The following is a 23,387-nucleotide window of genomic DNA, read 5'->3' as shown; positions in this document are numbered from 1 at the left end:
TTATTATAATATACACAGTATTTTTACTGCCCTAAAAATCCTTTGCTTGGTCTCCACTGTTACAGTCTAATTAGCCAAATATCCTTATTCTTAGCTGATTTATTAGGTCAGAAAAACAATCAAATAAAATGATTTCATTACCTGAGTCTAAATAACTATTCAATACCTTCAAAGCCAGACTAGGTAGGGACTACAGGCTACTAAGATTATGAGTGCTTTTGTTTATAACAAGATCTTTTGCCACCCTAGACCTCTCAGGGTAATGGCCTTGGCCTCTGTCACTGTAGGCAAAAGAAGAAGGAGAAAAACATCCCTCAGATTTATTCCACAAGAAACTGCTGTGATTTACTTACTGTGCCAAAGGATACCCAATCATTCTTTTGCTGCTTTGGTAAGATGAAGCGTCATATATGGACTTTAGATTTGATTCCTGATCATATTTAAAGCCTTAATCTGGGTAAACTCCTATGAAAACCTATAATTCCAGGATACTGGAGACACCATGGTCACAAGAGGAACTCAGCTGTTTCCTATTCAGTGCTTCTTGGATAAAGGTGCTGTCTCCAGAAACATTAAGAACATCTACTAATTTTGAGCTTTTATTTGTGAAGCAAGGGTTATGCTCATATGCAACCTCTGGAAGGGTTCTGACCAAGTCTCCAGGCTCTGGGACTGGGTGGTAATTGAGACATGAGCCAGGACTGTCCTCAGTCTAAGAAACTAAATTCAAGACACCTCTGAAGTCAAGGCTGGAAATTGCAGAATTGAGTCTGGTAATGTTTTATAGGCTGGTGACTCTATCTTGTCTGATTGAACTTTTAAAGGGAAGGAAAATGGTGATATGTTTAATTTTCAAGTCTTTAATTTTCAAGAAGAGGGGTAATGAGGTTATAGGAAGTTTCTCTAGGTTCCTGTAAGGAAGAGGTCCAACAATACCATTCAAATTGCATTTACTTTTTAACATAAACCACAAAGTATTTAAGAGATCTTGGGACTCTTTGTTACTTTCCCATGCTGGCTGTTTTGCCATTTCCCTCATCTCCCTTAGTGTTTTCCTAAGTAAGAGTTTTAGAACCAAAAGGACTCATCTTGAATGCAGTTTACCATCTCGTGTGACTTTGGAACCCAGTTAGACAAAAAGGCAACAGCACTTGTTCTGTGATTCTCAACCTTTGTACCTTTAAAAAAATATTCATGCTTTGATCCTGTTCACAATGATCTTGATTTCACTGGGGCCTGTGTATTGAGAGATATTATAGCTCCCCAAGTGTTTCTAATGCACAGCCAAGGATGAAAAGCAAACCTGTACTCTCTCATCTCCAGCCCCCTAATATCCCTTGACCTTGGCTTTAGCTCTGCTCTGACTATCCACACCCATGGTCACTTTCAAGCTTTGTGATCCCCCAGAATTGCCCCAGCCAACCTTGAAATCTTACACTCAGATGTCCCATACCCCCAACATACCCTTCTTTCCTTCTATCTCCTCTTAACATGTTAAACACCCAGTAGTCTATTTCAGCTGCTCTCTTGCTGAGCCCTTCATTGTTATTCTGCTGTGCCTGAATAGGAAAATTAGAAGCCAGGATTAATTTAGCTGTGTGAGCTTTCCATGTTTACCCATACAGTTTCCAGAGAAAATCATTGCCACATATACTGGTACCATGGCAAGTTTATGGTCTCTCATCTCAACTGAAGGGAGCCTCAATGCTACCAACATCTGCACATATTTTTTTTAGTCGACCTTGTCTCCATTTCTCCTACACTAAGACCCTTCCCTTCTGTCACTTGGAAGCTTCCATCTCTGCTGTCTGAAGGAGAACCCTACACCTGTGCTTTGAATCCTATCCCCTTCTGCCTCCTTGGTGCACTTCCTCCTTCACCTGTCACTTCACTTGTATCTCTTGCATCACTGCACATATTGACTCATTAATGTCAGCAGCTGTCACAGCACAGATGACCCTGAAGGACATCATGATAAGTGAAATAAACCAGACTCAGAAAAACAAAGACTGTATGATCTCACTTTTATGTGGACTGTATGTATATATACATACATGGAATATATATATGTGGATATATATTATATATAATATATGTATTATGTGGAATATATATATTATATGGAATATATATTATATATACATGTAATATATATATACACATATATATGTATATATATATGTATATATATATATATATATATATATATATATATATATATATATATAGTCAAACTCATAGTAATAAAGAATAGAATGTTGGTTACCAGAGGCTGGGCAGTAAGGGAAAGGGGGAAAGACAATGATCAAAGGGTACAAAATTTCACTTAGAAAAATTCTGGAACCTTAATGCGCATAATGGTGACTGGAGTAGTTAATAATACTATATTGTATACTTGAAATTTCCTGAGAGTAGGTTTCAAGTTTTATTACCTCACACAAAAAAATGGTAACTATGTGAAATGATGGATATGCTAATTAGCTTGATTGTGGTAATCATTTGACAATACATACATACATCAAAACCTCACATTGATACTTTATATATAATTTTTATTGGTCAATCATGCATCAGGAAAGCGGGAAAAAATTATAAGAAATACACATGCTCAAAATACTCCTTTGCGGGGCGCCTGGGTGGCTCAGTCGGTTGGGCGTCCGACCTCGGCTCAGGTCATGATCTCACAGCTCTGTGAGTTCAAGCCCCATATCGGGCTCTGTGCTGACACCTTGGAGCCTGGAGCCTGCTGCAGATTCTGTGTCTCCTTCTCTCTCTGCCCCTGCCCCGCTTGCTCTCTCTATCCGTCTCAAAATAAATAAACACTAAAAAAAATTAAAAAAAAAATACTCCTTTGCAAAACCAAAACAATGAAAAAAACAAAGTTTCATTAGCCTTCCTTTCCCCTTCCACCTACTGCCCTCCTCATCTTTGCAACCAAAGGATTTTACATTTTTTTCTCCTGATTTTGCATTTTCCCCCACTATAGATATGGAAATTTTTAGTGCTAAATCCAGTGAATAGTTTCCAGCCTTTATTTCACTTGGACATCTTCAGTATTTACAGTATTGACCACTCTCTATTTTTAAATAGTTTCTAGCCATCTGCTTCATTTTATCCATCTTCTTTGAAGTTTCTCCATCCTTTGTCTCTCTTGCAAATGATAGTGTTCCACTGTGTTTTGTTCATGGTCCTCTGTGTTCTCACTCCAATTCTCAGGGGTGCCTAACCATGGCCATGCATCTGAATCATCTGTAAATCCTATGGAAACAGCAGTCCATTCCCTATGCTAACCATCTGAAGCAGAATTACTAGAGTTTCGTTGGGCCTAGGAACTTGTATTTTTCAAAACCTCCACAGATGATTTCAAGAACTTAAGAAGCAGCTACTAGTCTTCCACTTTCATCTGGATCTCTCTCCTGAATGTGAGATTTGTTTTCTAAACTTATCTACACAACATCTCCAAACTCTGTATATCCAAGACTACCTTCCCACCTCCAGCCCCTTCTCGTCATACCCCCATCTGTTCCCTGCCCTGTGTCTCTATCTCAGTGAATGATCAGTCTTCACCAAATCTTACAAGTGAAAATTTGGTTATTACTTTTGAATTTTTTCTCTTCTTCATCCTCCCTGTCCAATCATTTGTTGTATCAGTTCTATCTCTAGTATTCTCCAAGGTGAGTCACTGCTTTGCATACAGTACACAGGTGCTACCTCAGGCTAAGCCACCATCATCTCTCTTCTGAAATACCACAACCACGCCCTAATGGTGCCTCTGCTTTCCATCTTGTTTACTTCTACATGTCTGTTCCTCCCACAATACTCAGTATATTTATTTCTAAAAGATAAATATGATGATATATATTTCCTGCATAAATATTTTCATGGCTATGGCTTGATTTCAGAATCTAGTCCAAACTTTGTTACTTGACATATGCAGCCCATAAGGATATGACACCTGCTCTCTTCTCTGGACAGGCTCTTCTCTTCCTTGTACTCTGCACATAGCTCTGATCACAGTTTTCAAGGTTCATTGTGCCCTCTTGTTGTGCACTCATTGTACCCTCTTGGAAGTGCAGGTCTTTCTTGCTCCTTGTGCCTAGAGCACCTCTTTCCCTTGGCCCAGCTCTCCCATTTTCCACTCCTTCATCAGTAACCCCCCTTTATATTTGAGTTTATATGTCATTTTATTAAAGGATCTTTGCCAAAATCTACAGGTTTGACTTGGGTGTACTTCCTACATATTCTTGTACCAGAAGACTTCTTATAGTATAAGACTGTACTCAATGATTTACTTCTCTCACACACCTGACTTTATGTTCCTTAAGCAGAGACTCTTATTAATTGCACAATATTTTTTTTTGCCATGACACATAGAAAACTGTCAATGACTGTTAAAGAAATGAGATGAGAAGAGGTGTTCAGAAATGTTAAGAAAACAAAAACTAAAAAGTAATGGTAAAGAGAGGTTCAAAGAGGGGCGATCAACAGGTCAGAAGCTACAGGTAGGGAGCTGAGTGACCTGAATAGAGGTTACTGCTTGGTGGAAAGCATTTCATTGGCATGGTAAGAGCTGAAGCCAGAATGCAGGAAATTGAGGATGGGGGTGGCATTTTAGTTTAGTAGGGCTGCTGTAACAAAGTTCCACAAACCGAGTGGTATAAATAGCAGAAATGTATTGTTCCACAGTTCTTAAGATGAAAAATCCAAGATCTAGGTGTTGTCGGGTTGCTCCCTTTGAAGGTACTAGAAAGGGATTCTTTTCTAGCTTCTGGCAGCATAACTTCAGTCTTCACGTGGCATTCTCCCTCTTTGCATGTCTGTCTCTTCACATAGTGTTCTTTTTATAGGAATCCCAGGCATATTGGATTCGAGACCCACCCTAATCTACTCTAGTATGGCCTCATCTTAATTACTTACACCTGCAATAACCCTATTTGCATGTGGGGTTATGTTCTTAGATACTGGGAGCTAGAACTTAAATGTATAAATTTTGAGGAGGCACAACTCAATCCATAGCAAGTGGGAATTACTGAATAATTTTCAGACTCTTTGATTTATTCCTAGTTCTATGATCAGACTTTCATAGATCAACACTAACTTTTAATCTCGCACTTTAAGAGTCCACTTTATAGCATAATGTTCATTGCGGTGACCATGAAAGAGAGGTGCATAAATGACCTGCACTGTGCAGGACTGCAACACTGATTTCAAAGCTGTGCCCTCCACAGTTGGACATAGGGGATGAAGAGGTCCTCAGCCATAGTAGCTCTCTAGCTACATCATCCACATGCAAAGAAGGTTTGAAATCTCCCTATCTAAAATAAAGCTGGTAGGCATGTTGGCAGATACATTTTTGAGTCGTACTATTGACAGAAAATGAGAAGAAAATCTGTACCCTCCGCAGTGGGAGATAAGAAAACTGATGGATAATTTTTTAAAAGAAAATGAAAAAAAAACAAAGCATAAAATCTTATGCACCTGGACTATCTAATACTTTAAAATCTTGGATAGATGTATTATTATCAGGTCTAAATAATAGATTTATATCACCCTTGGTAATCTTAAAGTATAATGTATGTATGTATGTATATATATATATATATATATATATATATATATATATATATATTATATACATAATATTATATATATAAAATATACATAACATTTTATTATGTATATATACATAATAAAAGAGTCTATATAGAAGACTGCCCTACCCAAATTTCAGCTCTGAAAATTCATAGAAAAGGAAAAAAAAAAGAATTATAATCTCCATGGGAGCAACATTATACCACAAACCACAGGAGTAGTTCTGTTTGAAACCTGTTGGAAAACTAAATTTTAAATTAACTTTAGCAGTTTATTTTCATTTCAGAGATAAGATTTGAAATGACAAGGGCCAGCTAATCATTCCATCAATTGGAAGAATCGCTAGGGAGCGTCTCCCTATTGCAGGGACAGACATATGGTGACTTGGAAATGTTTTTTGTAGGTAGCTCCCATTCTTAAATTCAACATGAGTTACCAGTTTAGAAAATTGGTATATTTATCACACACTTGTAATTTCTAATGGTTTGAGGAATCCTAGAACTGACCACATCAATACTTGGCACATTTTCAAAATGGAAGGAAAGTGCTGAGACTCCTAAATACCATGCTGAATTCTTTAAAACTGAAAAATGACTGGTTTTATATAAAGTAAAATAAGAATCAAATGGGTGGAAATGACTACATTTTTGAAATTCCATTGTAAATTATAGCCTAAAATATTGTTTTAAAAAAAACCCAGCATGTTTGCAAATACATTTGACTTGCCTTGGAAGTTAGAAAGCCTTACTGCTTGGTTTACTATTGAGACAGATTGTGGATGCTGAAAGAAAAAATAATTACTTTTTTTTTAAGCCTTAGAAGGCCATTTTGAGGACTTCTGTGATAACTTATTAAATATATTGGAAACTTCCCATACTTTGCTAAATATTGGACTAATATTGGTGTAAACCAGATCCTTTCTAAAGTCTTTAAAGTACTGATCTCTTTATAAGATCATTTCACCCATAAGATGTCTTACAGTATCTCAAATACCCAATTCTGAATGGATCAAACATAAATATTTTTTATTTACTATTATTGATTTAAGGAATTGGGAGGGGAGAACTTTATAAAAAGTTGGAGATACTTTATAAAATCTTAAATATTTCAAGGATAGAATCCAGTATAATTCACAAGACAGTCCATTTTTGGTCTAAACTCACTTCTGTTTAGCTAACTAACTAGTTAAGAGTGTGAGGTGGGCAGTCTAAAGAATTTTAAACTTATCGAGTTCACATTCAGAATAAACCTATAGCAAAACCAGGAGGTCAGGTTGCCCCGGCTTACAGAGACTGTGCAATTGAAGAACTCCCTTTCCTCCCAGTTGAAGGAGACAGGAAGACTGGTGACATCCAAGCAAACATGGGCACTTCTGGTCACTTTTATCTTGTTTTGAATATGCTGACTAAGCCTATGTCCACTGAGAATCATGAAAATATTGAGGGGTCAGCAAAGCATATTTGACCCCTTGCCAAAACACTTTCCCTAAGGTGTCTCATAGCCAAGAGTAGTAGTAGTTCATGGGGAATTTAATCCATGTGCTTTTGATTCATTTACACTAGACTCATCAAAATGTCATAGGAAGGTATTGAGTGTCCAAGAGCCTTTCAAGTTTATGAGGCCATTTAAGGCATTCATCTCTGAACCAGAAAGTCACGGTATAGCAGGAATACTGAGAATTTAAACACATTGGGGGTCAATTTCATTTTGTCTAATACATCCTAGGAAATCTTGGAGTTGATTCATAATTTCTAAAGTATAAATGCTATTCTAACATTTATATATACTAATGACATCCATCCAAGGACTGCAGGGCTAGAACAAGAATGTTTAACATCATAAATATCCAAAAATCTCATGTTAAATAACTCAATTTAATTGAGTATCTGCAGAGTGGCCTGAGGATGTGTGGATTTAAAGATAAGTTCCTTCCAAGTGACTGGAAAACAACTGGTGCTTTTAAAGTTTTCACCCATCAAAAAAAAGTCACAGTGAATTAGTCCTTTGACATTCTGTAATATTCTGTAGTTTGTTTGCAAACGCTTTAAAATACATAAACCGCATCTGATTAGGTACATGGGACTGGTATTATTATCTCTATTTTTTTTAATTTCTTAATTGTAATTTTATTATTTTTAATTTACATACAAATTAATTAGCATATAGGGCAACAATGATTTCGGAAGTAGATTCTTTAATACCCCTTACCCACTTAGCCCATCCCCCCTCCCACAACCCCTCCAGTAACCCTCTGTTCTCCATATTTAAGAGTCTCTTATGTTTTGTTTCCCTCCCTGTTTTTATATTACCTTTGCTTCCCTTCCCTTGTGTTCATCTGTTCTGTGTCTTAAAGTCCTCATATGAGTGAAATCATATATCTGTCTTTCTCTGACTAATTTTGCTTTGCATAATACCCTCTAGATCCATCCCCGTAGTTGCAAATGGCAAGATTTCATTCTTTTTGATTGCCGAGTATTTATATACCACATCTTCTTTATCTATTCATCCATCAATGGACATTTGGGCTCTTTCCATACTTTGGCTATTGTGGATAGCGCTGCTATAAACATTGGAGTGCATGTGTCCCTTCGAAACAGCATACCTGTATCCCTTGGATAAATACCTAGTAGTGCAATTGCTGGGTCATAGGGTAGTTATATATTTAATTTTTTGAAGAACCTCCATAGGAGATAAGGATTATATGTAACTTTGCATGTTGTCACTTTAATTGCATATTCTATATCATTTTATAGCTCTGAACTGTGATCGCAGGCAATAGGGCTAATGCTGCCTTTATCCACCCAACTCTACTTTATCTTTAAATCTGTATTTCCCACACTTCCAAGAAATCTTTGGGTTTTTATTAAAAAACTAAACAAAGTGAAACAAAAATGTAATTCCTGTTATAACACGAAACTTGGATATCATAATTGGCATAAAATCCCATTCTAGTTTTCCTTGAAAAATAATATGTGCAGTCCACTATGATTGTCTTCCTTCCTAATTCTCCATATTTGCATTTTAAAATTGCCTTTTCCTGTGGAGTAATGTAAGTGTAGAGCAGTGTTTGAACTCACTGTTAACTCCATGGTCACATCAGTTCCATTAGGGCAGAAACTAAGAAATGGGCCAGCACCTATTTAAATTATGTAGTTGCCTGGAAATAAGTTCATCTTACACAAGTAAATTGCAAAATGTAAATGGGGAATGTTTTTCTCCTTTAATAAATTAAAACTCAAATCATCTATCTTTAAAAAACTGAGCCAAGGATTAAGATAACTTCCACTGTGTGACATTATTAACATAAATTGATGGCTGCCTTAATATTAACATTCAGAGAAGAAATATTCTCTTCACTAGAGTTTCAGGGCATCTTGTTCTCCTCGTTTACCTCTTTATGCTTTGGCCACACCTTCTCATTCTCCTTTGTTGCTTCCTCCTCAACTCTTAGCATTGGTATGTCTCCAGCTTAGTCTGTGGACTCTTTTGTACTCTGTGTATCTCCTGCATGATCTCATTTAATCCCAAAGCCTTAAAATCTATATGCCATCGGCAAATTTCTACCACTCATCCAGACCTCTCTCCTGAAATCAGACGTTAATATTCAACTGCCTACCTGCCATTTCCACCTGGTTGTCTATTGTCTGCATGAAACCCAACACTTCCAAAACCAAAGTCATGCTCTTCCCTGCCAAAACACTCCTCCCGTGGACTTCCCATCTCAGGCCAAACTCTACAGTTATCTTTGACGCTCTCCTGTTCCCCATCCCCACCTACCTCATCCAATCCAGTCAGCAACCCCACCCAGCTTTATTTCCAAATATAAGCCAGAATCTGACCATTTCTGATCCCCTCCACTGCTGCCAGCTTGCTCCCGGCCACCATTTTTTCTCATCTGGATTGTGAGACAACTGTCCAAAACCAGTATCCCTGCTACCCTCTTTATTCACTCCAGTCTACTCTTCACACATCAGCAGAGTGGCACTTGTAAATCCCGGGTCATGTTGGGTCACTCCTTTGGCTGGAACCCATTGGTGACTTCTGATCTTCACCACAATTAAAAGCCTCACAGTAACCTGCCACCTGTGGGTTCCTGTCACTTCTGATTCAGCTCCTATTACTGCTTCGGAACACTGACTTCCTTCTATTCTCCCGGCTCTCCAAGCACAGTCCTGCTTCAGGGGCTCTTACTTCAGGCGAGAACCTGAATCTCCCCGATACCCCTTTACTTCCTCAAATCTGTCACTCCTTATTCAAAGATCTTCTTTGTGATGGCTTCTGTGTCTATCTTTTTTGATATTTATATCTGTACCATCCCTATTCCTGGAGCTCTCCATATCCCTTCCTTTTTAATTTTTCTTTCTAGAACTTATTACTATATATATATATATATATATATATATATATATATATATATATGTTTATAGATTTTACTCATTCATTTTCTTTTCTGACCCTCCTCCAGCTATACTGAAAGCCCCTAGGCTGTTTTATAGTTCACTGCTATACCCCTGGCCTCACAACTAGTTCCTAGAACTTGGGGATAGTCAATAAATAATTGTTGAGGGAATAACTGAATGATTACTTCCCATCTTCCTTTCCTTAGTAGGAGTATTAAATATAAAAATATGGAAATATTATCTAAATTATTAGATAATTACACTTGCCCATACTTATGTGTGAATATAGTAATCTAGTGTGGTTGTTGGAATATGTAAAGTAATTATAAAAATAGGCATTTTTAAATCTTGGTCAAACACTGTTATTTTTTTTTTCAAATTAAAAAAAAACACTGGCAATCAAGAAATCAGAATTATATTGAATTAGTTGTTTCTGGGTCATTAAGGAACTTGACTGTACTGTTACTCTCAAAGCACTAAATATAGCTGATATCGAACCAAAGGTCCTTCATGATCCTTGAAACTTCTTTGAATTTCTAAAGAAATACTTAGGCTTATGGGAAGAAGTTTTAATGAGACATTGTACTATTCAGGAGAGAAGAAATCATAGTTTCTGACCTCAGGGGCATTGATGAAATAATAGAGCAAAAGCTCTAGGGAAATTAGTTTTTAGGAAGTGGAATCGGGTGGCTCACTGCACAATTCTAAATAGCATCAGAGTGAGAATGACAGTCTGGCTGATTGGGTTTAGTGATGTGGATAGATTTGGCTGCTATGTCATCCAAAGTACATTGAAAACCCCCACATATCACCAAGATCTTACAAAGGTACAAAGACTGCTGGACAACAATTGATTCTAGGACTTCATTTAAATGAGAACAGCAGACAGACCAAAGAATGACTAGAACAATTCCAGTCCTAGAATTTTCATCAGAGAAGATAGATAATTTTAAGTTTATTCTTGTGCCTATCCTGATTTGTTCAGTCCATTAATATTTATAGAACATCTATCGTGTACCAGGGACTGTGCCAGGGAGGGTGACTATGACAGATAGGATCCCTGCCCTCATGCAGCTTCTATCCTAGTTGAAGTGGTAGGCATGGAGTAGAAAGATAAATATATAAGTGCAAAGTGTGGTGAGTGCTAGAAGGGAAAAGTGCAGAGGTACTAGTGGAGAGAATAACAGAGCCACATGTGTTAAACCAGGTTGTGATAAGAAGCCACCCTGAAGGTTCAATCCCAGTCCATGGAGTATTTGAGGAAGCTGTGTATGCCAATCCTCTATAAAGCTGTGTGACAATCCTGTATAAGGACATGCAGGTTTATGATCTAAGACCCACCTCTTTATGCTTTCTGAGAGACATTCTACCCTTCACCCCTGTTTCTATTTGCTGATACTTTCTGTTTTTCTCCACTAACTACCCACCCTCTGCTATTATCAAGCCTCGGCTATTTTAAAATTAAAACATCATATTTCAACTCTTCTTCCCAGCCCTTCTGACCTCATTTCCTCACTGCTAAAAGCCTCCTTTAGTTCCCCCCTTCCCACTTGTTGATTTTTTGCTTCACCCAGGTGTGTTTAAATGGGTTTCTGAGACAGAGCTGTCAAGAAAACTAATGCCCTTATACTCAAAGTTTTGATTCAGCTGTACTATTTACACCTTTGCTTCAAGTACTCATGTCTTTTTATACTAAGTCGTAAGCCACTGTATCTTAAAATAATGACTAAATTTTCATGTTATTTATATACTGTCTTGTAAGAGGTGGCAGTTGAGAACAGATTAAACTATTCTAAACTAAAATAAGGCTCTTGGCAAAAAGATTTTACATTTTTAGGTTGAGATCCGATCAAGGTAGAACCATGTATTGATATATGACACAGGATGGATGTGGAATGGATGTTGTAATAAAGAGTAAATAATAAATAACCAAATTAATAATATATGGGAAAAGGTGGGTTTTTAGATGTTTAATCTCCATGCCAGTGGGCATAAATTAGGTCAACATTCAAATGAATTTCTCACTCTGGGTAGCAGCATGTCTGTCCATTCTGTTGTATACCCCAGAGACTCACACAGTCTCTCATTCATGTTTTTCCAAGACTCTCATGGGCACCTAGCAATCACTTCTGCATGAATCTGCCTTGGATACCACTGTGTACTAACTTTGGCTCTACCAGTGACCTCAACCCATGTTCATCAGTGTTCAGTCTGCCTGGCAGCATTCATCAGCAAGTTTGTTCTAGCTATTAATGCTCTCCCTTTCATCTAGGGTAGTGCCATGACATTGTTCACTTGCATGGTGGAAAGGAGAATGCATTCTCCCTTCATCGTGTTCTCTCAGGGTGGTCCAATAGCAGTGCTTTTTTTTGTTGTTGTTACTACTGTTGTTGTTTGTTTGTTTGTTTTTGTAAATCTCAAGCCTTAGGAGTTCAGTGAAATTTGCTCTACCAGGATATGACTGAAAGAGTTCATATGCTAACCAACAAACCAACACAGTCTACCCAAAATTATTACACCTTTTGGGAAACTTAGGCTTTGTCGCTGAGTCTGGTTATTCATAGTAGATTTCTCCTTTCCCTAGAGTGAATTATACCCAGAGACTTACCGTCTCTTACAGTGAGAATTGTCTGGATCATGCTACAACAAGAAACCCCAAAATTTCAGTGAATTAAAACAAAACAGGTTTATTCCTCACTCATGCTGCATGTTCATCATAGTTTGGGAGTAGAGAGAGGAGAATTCTGTTCTTTACTTAGGGACATGACTAATGGGAGACTACATCATTTGGGAAAGTTTCCAATCAGTGTGGCAGAGGGTAGGGAACGTCATACACCAATTCTTAATGATTTTACCCTGGAAGTGACATGTATTACTTTTGCTCAAGTTTCATTAGCCAAAATCAGTCAGGGTAGCAAGCCTAATTTAAAGGGACAAGGAAGTGTAATTCTGCCTGTGCCTTGAAGGAGGAGAACTGAGAATGTAGATAAACAACATTAATGATTATTCCTCCTTCCTTGACATTTTGTTTCTATAACCTTTCCCCCTCTCCTTATCTACCCTGCCCCTTACAACATATCTATGTATAAACTTCCATCATGTAAATGGCTCATGGCTCCCCCATATTAGTTAGTGGCTCTGGATAAAGTCTCTCTTGAGTTGTTGGCTAAGGTTTCACTCTTCTCAGAGATCAACTTCCTTTAAGGTCACTTAGAAAGTTGTCAGGCCACAGAAACTAACCATGTTGGCTTCTCCATAGTTGCTGTTCACAATATGACAGCTCACATCTCCCACAGTGAGAGATCAGAGAGAAAGAGATAATCTCAATATAGAAGTCACAGTCTTTTATAAATATTATCTTGAATGGGACATGTCATTACCTTTTGCCAGATGACCGAGCCTGGTACAATGTGGGAGGAGAGATTACACAAAGATGTGAATACCAGAAGGTGGGTTATCGGGAGCCGTCTTGGAATCTGACAACCACTCTCCTTTAAGAAGGATACTTGCCTCCTGTGTAAACCATGGCTTCAAATAAATGCTTCCAGAGTCTCAGCTTCTGCCAAGCAGCATACCCAATACAAAGCAAATATAATTTAGAACTTCTCTCTAGGGGGTCACTTCATTTAGACTAGTGTTAGTCTTCTTTTATGCAATTAAATGGTTCTTGTATCTTATCATTTTCTATGTCCTGTATCCAAGGAAGTACATTCGCTCTTCCACAGAACATTTGCTTTATTTTTAATGTTTTAAATACTATTTTTAAGTCATTTGTGTTTAGGTGGTTGTACTTTAAATGTAAGCAGACATAATATATAGCAAATAAATATTTGATAGTTTTTCCTGCCCCTTTCTATAGAAGCATGAGCTGTGTGAGCTAAGCGTGACTTTAAATAGGATTAGAAAGACTGGAATGGCCACACAAAACCCACATTAAAATTTATCCTTGTCAGCACTCCGTGATTCCACATTCCACATTTCTTTTGGGTTAATCAAGAAATCATTGAATGATATTAAATGGAAAACACAATTTTGTAAGGGGAAGGAAGTTCATATGTGGAGGAAGGGACTATGTATGGCAACTATAAGAAAAAATAAGGGAATGTTTATGTGAACTTCCATGTACTCATGGTTTTACTGAGCACAAGTAGAAAGATTTCTTTAATTTTCTTTGTTAATTGTTGCTACAGAAATAAACCAAACTGTGCAGGAAACTAGGCACTCCTCCCTATCTCCTCCTGATATTAAAAGAGTTTGATTTACTGAATTCCTCAAGTCAGGATCTGATCATTGCACCAGTGATGTCTTTTGGATTAATTCAGTCAGACCATGCAGTGTGACCAATGCAGACAGCCTGTTAGAAGCACATGGGTAATGTGTTCTTTCTTCATTCCTTCTGCCTCTATTGTTTGTGCACTTTGGTTGCTTTTATCCTACCATCTTGAATCTCTTGTACCCCAAATTATAGTATGCTCACTATATGCAGTGTTTCTCCTCCTACTCACCTCCTCCTCCCTCCCCCAGTGACATCTCATCTCATTCCCAAGAAAAACATCACCCTCCCCTCTAAGCTCACTGTGTTTACGTTTCTCTGCTCTTTTCCTCTCTCCTCCTGGCATGCTGGTTTAATCAATTTTACCAAATGACTTTCCTGGCAGCTGCAAAAAGAAAACCCAGAGCAAGCTAATAGCAATCTAATACTGTACTTTTTGTCATTTCTCTAAAATGTACAGAAATGTTTGGTCATTGGATTGATTTTTAATGATCTAAATGATCAGATGTCTCAACGCTGCACTGCAGCAGCCTGATAATAAATAGGAAAGGGGAGGGGCTTGGGCACTGGATGCTCAGTGCTAGATGAATAATCCCCAAACACCAGCCAAGGAGAAAATATAAAGTATCAGCCTTTGCCAAATCACGTGTTAGCATTTTTAAACAAAGACACCTAGCTGTTTTAATTTTGTGTATGGAGGAACTAAAACAAGATGTTTTTGGTGAGAGTTTAGAAAGTCAGTGATAGAGTTAGGAACCAAACTGCAGGCTTATTCTATGCGTATCTGTTGACATAAGCAGGACGTCAGTAAAGTATCTCCCGATATCCCCAAATAGCATCTTGGCATCTCAAGGATGGAGAAAAACATTATTTTTTTATCTGAAAGGCAGTAGAACTCCCAAATGTATATGAAATCAGTAAACTGTAAAATGTCACTTGTTTTTTCCCTCTGTAAAAAAGAAATATGAAAAAAAGATATGGGAAAAGAAACAATGAAATATTATCACACCATAAGATTTATTAACTAGCTGCATTAACTATCGATGACTTGGTTAGCTATTCTGTCCTTTGGTTTCCTCACTGCAAATGGACAACTTGTAGTGCTGATCTGGAAGATTACACGTGGAAAGGCCGAGTCACACATTTAGCATAGCGTCTGGCATTTGTGAAATACATAGATCATGATCATCATTACTACAACTACTATCTTTTTAATGGCACCTCACTCACTACCAGTCCTTTCCAGCCATGTCTAACTTCACAGGGCAAGACTGCTCTCCATACTGTGGTGGGTAAAGTGGATTTTGGGGTCCAACCACAGTTCAGCCACTTACTTTCTGGGTCTATGGACGATAAATAACCCCTCTAGGTTCTTCACGTTCCTCATCTATAAAGTGTAGGGGGGTGTTAATACTCACTTTGTAAGGTTATTACAAGTATTAAAAGAAATAACTTGTGTAAAACTTAGTACACAAGACCTTCCCCAGAAAGGAGACTCAAAAAAAAAAAGTTAGCTTTAAAAAAAAAGTTAGCTTTACCTTCTCCCCTCATTTACAACGTGCTATTGCATATTTTTAAATGGTAGGTGGAAAGAAGCTAATTGGTTTCTTATTTTAATGTTTCAGTTCATACAATGCTCTTTTGAGAAGCTCAGCTCAATTTATATAGTTAAGATATACAGATACATGGCTTACACCAGGCTGATCTGGGACTCACACTGATAAAAGGAGATATATATATCTATGTATCTATATATCTATATATATAAATTTTATATATATTTTATATATATATAAATAATATATATAAATATATATATTATTTATATATATCTATATATATCAAAGCTATATACCATGGCTACATTTATAGCCTACTCTGCTAATTCACTTTTCATTAGTAATTGCTTGATATCTGTATCTATATCTATATATTTCCTGTCTTATATATTTCTCCTTAAGAAATAGAGTACTACTTCCTTTGATAATACCATATCTTAGTTATTTATAATCGTGAAGTTGAGCTGACTGAACACTGGTCTAACGAGTCCCTGTTGGTTAAGTCCTATTAAGTCTGTTTCAAGGCCTAGGCCAATCAGCTTATTAATGGATGCTCTTAACCATGCCGCTTTGGTCCGGATGGTATAACTGAAGAGGCTCAATCCCACTGTTGGTAAAAGTGATCCAGAAGCAGTGTTTGCTGATGATATCAGAAGTATGGTCTTTGTATTTGAAAGACACCACCCCCCCCTCATCCCATGTTGCAAGAAAATTAGATTCTAATTGAAAGAACAGGGCCCAGGAGTTGTAATAACAGGAACTCATTTGAGAAATTTTGTATCCTTGGGGTAAATGAGATCAATTTTGGCCTAGTATGACAGTATTCCCAATGTTTTTCAGATGTTGGAAAATGTGTGTCAACAAAGCAAAGCTTTGTATATTCCATGGGGGCAGGGGTGGAGAATAAAACAAGAAACACAGACATAAAAACAGAATAGAGTTTTATAGGATGTTTTGATTTTTTTTAAATATGTTAAGCCTTTAGAAATAAATTTATAATCAAAAGTATAAATATGTTTTATATATGGTTGGAAAGCTGAGTATCAATCAATTATATTACACAGTGTTCCAAAGTTTTTAAATGGTTAGAAAAAAAGGAAGAAACTTTTGGATTCCCATTTATTAAATACTTATTTTTATCTCTGGAAACAGCAAATGACATACACATTTTATAAATCTATATTACTGTCTTTATTTGTAATAAAAACATATTTTGATCATATGTTATTATTTTGTATTTGTTAGTATACATTTTTAAACATCTTCAACCTTATTATATGTTTGAGGGCTTAGAATTTACTAAAGAGAGATAAAAGTATGGTTTATTCCAGAACTCAGTATCTGATCAGAGGAACAGAAACGGGATTCTTGTATTATTATAAACGATGACAAAAAGAATATCTGTGTTTGTATGTGTGTGTGTGTGTGTGTGTGTGTGTGCGTGTGTGTGTGCGCACGCACACTTGAGGAATCACTTTTGTGGAATAGACTTCTGCCAAGGGTGTTTGTATTTTGCATTTTTAGAAGTATAATAAAATATACTCCAAGAAAGCCTTTCCCAATCTATGTTTCCACCAGTTCTGTATGAGTGTACCTATTTCCCAATCCCCTCACCATCTCTGGATATTTTCAGTCTTTAATTTTTCCCAATGTGTAGGCAAAATACCTCATTGTAATTTTATTCTTTGGTTACCAGTAAGATTGAATGTCTTTTCAAGAGGCTATTGACTGTTTGTAGTTCTCCTTCTGGGATGTTTGCTCACATCCATTTCCAATTTGTCTTTTGGGTTATTGGTCTTATTCTAATTAATGTATAGGCTCTCCCTAAGGCAACAATACAAAAGCTATATACCATGGCTACATTTATAGCCTACTCTGCTAATTCACTTTTCATTAGTAATTGCTTGAGAAGCCTGTGTTATGCCGTCTCTTCACATTACTACACTGTCATTTTTTTTTTCTTTCCTAATTCTGCCAGCTTAGATGGTAAATGTTTGAGGGTCACAAGGGAAACAAATATGCATTGATTTCTTATATGTGCTATGTGGTTAACCTATACCTTTCAATGTAATCCCAACAAATCTAAGACCTCTGGGTCATCGTTACCCTCCAGAGGGAAACATGAAGATTCAGTGAAGGTGACGAAATGAACCCACGGTAAATGAAGTGTTAGGAGGCCTTGGGGCTGTCTGATGATACCAGCAGCCAATACTTCTTCCATCAGATCATGCTTTCTTCAGGAAAACTTCTCTTAACCCAACAGCACACATTAGCTACATTCTAGTATTCATAGCGCTCAGAAGAGATACAATGCCTACAGAGCTGAAACTGGGGCTTAGGTTTATCAATCTCAAGCTTTGATTGAGAACTAAAGTCGGGAGGATGAGGCTCATTTAAAGAGCGATAAAGCCATTCCTCATTTGACTTTGGAAAGAAAAAAGAAAATGAAAAGGCATTGTCAAAATTACTGAGGCTATGGTGCCTTCATCAGTGAGCTGGAACATGCAAACATAGAGGAAAACAAGAGAGTTCAAGTGTAAATGTGAATGCCCCTTAGTGTTTATGAAATATCAAAGAAATAACATCCAAACAACAATAACATAGATTGGAGAATAGTTAAGATTGATGGTCCCTCTTATGGAATGCCATTCAGACAGTGGAGTTAAGTTAAGCAAAATAGCCCACGCCCTGCCATAAGGCTCTCCTGGCAACAAATATATTCAAACACTGGAGACCTGCCTTTGTGGGAAGAGGATTAGTTATACCTTGGCCTGTTTATCCAAAAGCAAAAATATGGGTAGATTTCTAGAAGTGTCTTCTTGGAGCGTAAAGGACAATTATGATAGCTTAGGCCACCAGCTTTCAGTAAATTCCATCTGGTACTTTACAAATTAGCTCATTATTCTGCTGTTCTTATGAATGTGTTAGCCTGCAAACATATCATTGTCACAAATTAGTCACCTAGTGTTTCTCTGAAAGTGATTTAATATAAGCACACCCACATCATAATATGGAATAGGAAAGTAGGTTCTTGCTTGATCCTCTAAATGGAATTCAGCATAAAGTATGATTCAATTTCCAAGGGTCTTTTGGCACATACATAATCTTCTGATTTGCTAAGACTAGAATGTGATCATTGCCCTGATTATTGACAGTATCTTGCAATATTAGAAATCTCTTTGTTTTCCCCCATGAACTCCAAGAGAGAGCTAAGCCTACTGATGAATGATGGATTCACAAATTGAGCATAGCTTTTGTTTTTATTTACAGTTGTTATCACAGGTGTCATCACAACTGTTGTTTTAGTTCAAGAATAGCATTTTCAGTTCTAAGAATTATCTTGAACATCTGATCTTAAGGTGCTTTTTGTAGCAGATGAACTCACCCCCCAGCCCCATAATTTAGAAAGAAAAAAGTGAGAAAACAGAAGTTGCCCTCTACTGTCTAACTTGATTACCTGTTGAGAAGTGCCCTTGTTTGGATTACAACAAATGTTTCATGGTGAAATTTCTCAGTGAAGATGCCACTGGCACAGATTTGGAGCTGCCGACTCAGTGATTGAACATGAACGTGAAAATAGCTTCCTGTCTATGACATGAAGTTTACAAGGTAGAGTGTCCCAGTGATGGTTATTAAGAGGCTTGGGAATATCATGTAGGTTCTAGATCCTTCTGTGCCGTGTTAGCCTGTTATCCTTTTGTTCCGATTGACTGTCCCCATTATCACCAGGTGATGGCCCCTGCCAGGCACAAGGTTCACAGGTAGAAAATGAACCGGCTCTTCCTTGTGCTTCTCTTTTTATGGAACACTTTGCCCAGAAGCACCTCAGCTAACTTCACTTTTTGTCTCCTTGGCTAGGTTTGGTCTTAGGACATAAATGAGTTAGTGGCCAACAAATGGAATTAGACTGTTTAGGATTTATCCCTAAACAGCATAAGCTGGAACCCCCTTCGTTGAGTACTTAGCTGCTTCAAAAAGTAGATTCCTACAAAAAATAATAGATTTTCTGCAGGTAAGGAGGAAGAGAGGGTGGGTATTGAGTAAATTACCAGGAATGGTAAAGGAACCGTGATGTTAATCACACAATTACACATGTTCACCCTGAAGTGTCAGTGAGATAAAAATAGAAGCTGCAGCTCAAAGTGTGGTCCCAATCCTAAATTCCAGTTTTCAAAATAGGTGGCCAAGAATCAGTTTCATGATATTTGGGCCCCTTACACAAATGCCCTTAGCTTAGACAGACTATAAAAGAGTTCAGAGAGGGAAAAGGAGGAGTAATTTATAAAAAGGTGTTTTTTTGTTTGTTTTTCTGTTATTCTTTTGAAGCAAGAGAGGATTGGGCATTGCTGTGTGTGCTGCCCCTCCCCCATCAAAGGGGGCTACTGTCCTCTCATTCCCATTGAGCCCAGAGAGACGGTTCAGTGGTGGGAAGCTTTCCCACAGACCAGATGTACCCCACACTAGAGAGACAGTTGGCCTCAAGCCATTTCATGTCTTTTCCAAGAGAACTATCTGGAAAAGGCACTTGGACTCCAACAGCAAGAGTTTGTAGGGACTGGGCCACTAGAAAACCAGGGGCTTGGTGGGGGGCTGATTAACAAGTAGCACTTTGAAAGCAAAGCTCTGCCTGAGTCATAAGAGTTGCAGCCAGGGGGCCCAGCAGGGATGCAGCTGATGAACCCACAAAAGTGCCCACGAGACAAGGAGGCAGCTCTCGACATCTGCCAGGCCCCTGGTGCAAGATGCCATCTTATAACAATGCCAATTCAAGGAGAAAAACCTTCTCCTTCCTTTCAGTGTCTCTCCCTTTGCTCTTTCGACCCCAGAGTATTCACTATCAACAGCTGGCAAGTTAGGATAGATGGGAAAGGGGCGGATAAGCCCTTTCCTGCCCCACCCACTCACCTTATTGCCAGTAGCTATAAGCGGAAAGAAAATCTGAGTTGAATTACCTTTAGATTTTTGGATTACGGTTTGGAATGGCCATTCTAATTTCTGAATAGAATCTGGGTTGATGGTTTAAAAAGTGATATAAAGCTCTCTCTTGCCTAAGAGTGCCCAGAAAAGTCCTAAGACTTTCTCCATAAATAAAACTTAAAAGGGTGGTAAGAAACTAACATAAAATGTGTTTAATACATATCACATGTCCTTATCTTCAGTGACTTTGTTAGAATATTGATGCTGTTTTAGATGTATTTTTTAAATATCCTGACAACACCACAATACTTTTATATCTCTACTTGCATATTTATCCTCTAATATTTGAGAAAAAAAATCAAGGAAAGTTATTTACACCATCCAGTAAATGTTCTGATCCTTAAAACACCTGTACTCCAGTAGAAAGCTCTAATGGTAGATCTGCAGGAGAGGTGTTGGTAGCAGTAAGACATTTGGGAAGTAAGGGCAGTGGGAAACTTAGTATAGTGTCCTGTCCCTCCTGTCCCACTCAGACATCTGTCACTTTCCTTGTCCTTCTTCAACCTTGTCTCCCTTCAGACTCCTTTGAACTGGGAGTTTAGGACTGGCATGTGCTCATTATAGCCACAGTCTATGAGAAGCCACCAGGGATTCAGGGCTGCAACAGTCCCTTGGTCCTTCTCCTTCTGGGACAAAAATATTCAATCCCGACACACATCCCTAATGGTCTGTACCTGTAAGCAGTGGGTAATCACTGGGGAGAGGGAGAAAAGTGAAAAAGTTCATTAACTGTTTTCCTGTTTCTTGTATAACTTTCATCCTTTTAAAAATGAGGTAGGAATTTCAGGGTGCCTGGGTGGCTCAGTCATTTAAGCATTCAACTCTTGTTTTCCACTCTGGTCATGACCTCACAGTTTCATGAGTTCAAGTCCCACGTTGGGCTGTGCACTAACCCTACAGAGCCTGCTTGGGATTTTTTTTTTTCTCTCTCTCTCTCTCTCTTGTCTCTCTCCCTCCCTCCCTCCCTCCCTCCCTCCCTCCCTCCCTCCCTCTCTCCCCCTCCCTCTCCCTCCCTCTCCCCTGCTCATGTTCTTTCTAAAAATAAATAAATAAACTTTTAAAAACACATATATTTAAAAAAATGAAGCAGGAATTGAAAAAAAAAAAAAAAAGGAAGCTTTCTTTGAGTCCTGACAACATAGCACCAGATGCTCATCTGTCCACTTTCTGCTTTTGACTTTTGCTCCGCCCCCTGTTCTGTCACCAATCTGAAGGGGAAGAGTCAAGGAGGAAAGAAGAGAAATCTTGACAATAAATTTAGTATTTGATCAGTTTTGCTACTTAATTTTGTGGAAAATTTTAAAGTTCATTTAGATCTTCATCCCTTTTCTATATTTTGTAACTAAGAACAGCAGATGAAATCATGGTATATTGCACCTTGAATTCTTTCCTACTCATTACATGATTTCTGTAGAGAAAAGTAGAAGATACATAGCTGGGCGATTGGATTTCATATTAATAGCTTTCTGTCTCATTCACTTTGGGATCTGTGTTATGTTTCGCCCATTTTTATCTATTAAGTGATTTGTTTAGTCTATGGTAATGTTTTTAGGTGTGCAATATGGCAATTATAGAGAAAGGTAAGCTAGTTGATAGTTTCAAGTACTGAGTGTTATGAATTCATCCCCAAGTCAGAATTAAAAACACAGAGCGGAGAGTATAAAATGCTAAGTGAGGGAGAGCGTATCTATCTAAAATGGGCAGCTAGTATTTAATAACTGCCCTTGAATTTATTTTGTGCTCAAACACACAGAACGTTTTACTTAGTTATATCAAAATGACTTCACAACTATTGTTCCAAAATATTGACTTCTGGTTTTTATACATTTTAATATTTTAAAACTTGTAAATGATTATGTTAATATATATATATATATATATATATATATGCTTTTTTCCTCTTAAAAAGGAATTATGCCTTTCAAGTACTAAATTTTCCTATTCCATAAAGCTAATGAAAATCACAGTACTTTTTCCTGTCCTTAATCGCTCTCTTTCTCTCTGTCTTTGGCCTCCTTATCTGAAACTAAAATTCTGTGAAGAAAATGGTGAAAGGGGTTTGAGAAAAAGAAGCTAATATTTTGACTGGGACTGTACTAGATGTCAGTCATAGAAAAAGAACGCTTTCTCCAGAACCTCTGGATGTGGATACAGATGAAGATACAGTAATTGTTAGTTCCTCTGCGTGTGTTTTAATTTAAGCCTCTTGATCGAGTAACCGTTATTTCAATGTCAAGGTAATTCACTGTGGCTATTCAATATTACAATAGAGTATTAATTTTAAACTGCTTTATTTTTGGAGGGAAGGAAAGGATTTATGAACAGAAAAATAGCATCTCTTGTGTGGTGAATGGTCTAGTTCAGATTTTGACTGCAAGGAAAAGAAACGAACTCAGACTAGCCTCTGTAAAAAAGGAAGGAATAGTTACTGTTAAGACACTGAAATCCACAGGAGCATCGTGTGACTGGGCCTTGATGGATATGTAAAACTGGAGAACAGAGGCAGCTACTCTTTTTGTGGTCATATTGTCTTCCATTCCTATTTGTCTATTTGTTTCTGCTCTTTGACAATTTTCTCTGTAGTTG

The 23,387-nt window shown here is 37.6% G+C and overlaps 1 protein-coding gene across 3 annotated transcripts in view; it reads left to right on the top strand.

The window, feature by feature from the left end:
* The window catches only part of PDE4D (phosphodiesterase 4D), a 1,410,663-nt gene that overhangs the window by 829,074 nt on the left and 558,202 nt on the right, over window positions 1-23,387 (top strand). The window contains exon 1 of one of the 3 annotated variants that reach the window (XM_042939579.1): window positions 276-391. The exons of the other annotated variants lie outside the window; for them this stretch is intronic. The gene's annotated coding sequence lies outside the window, so the exon portion shown is untranslated. Of the gene's footprint in view, window positions 1-275; window positions 392-23,387 lie in introns of those variants that run through there. 3 annotated transcript variants of the gene reach the window in all.

Source organism: Panthera leo, chromosome A1, assembly GCF_018350215.1.
Source record: "Panthera leo isolate Ple1 chromosome A1, P.leo_Ple1_pat1.1, whole genome shotgun sequence".
In the NCBI taxonomy this organism is placed as follows: domain Eukaryota; kingdom Metazoa; phylum Chordata; class Mammalia; order Carnivora; family Felidae; genus Panthera; species Panthera leo.
Note: the sequence above shows the minus strand (reverse complement) of the source record. Positions and strands in the feature narration are given on the sequence as shown.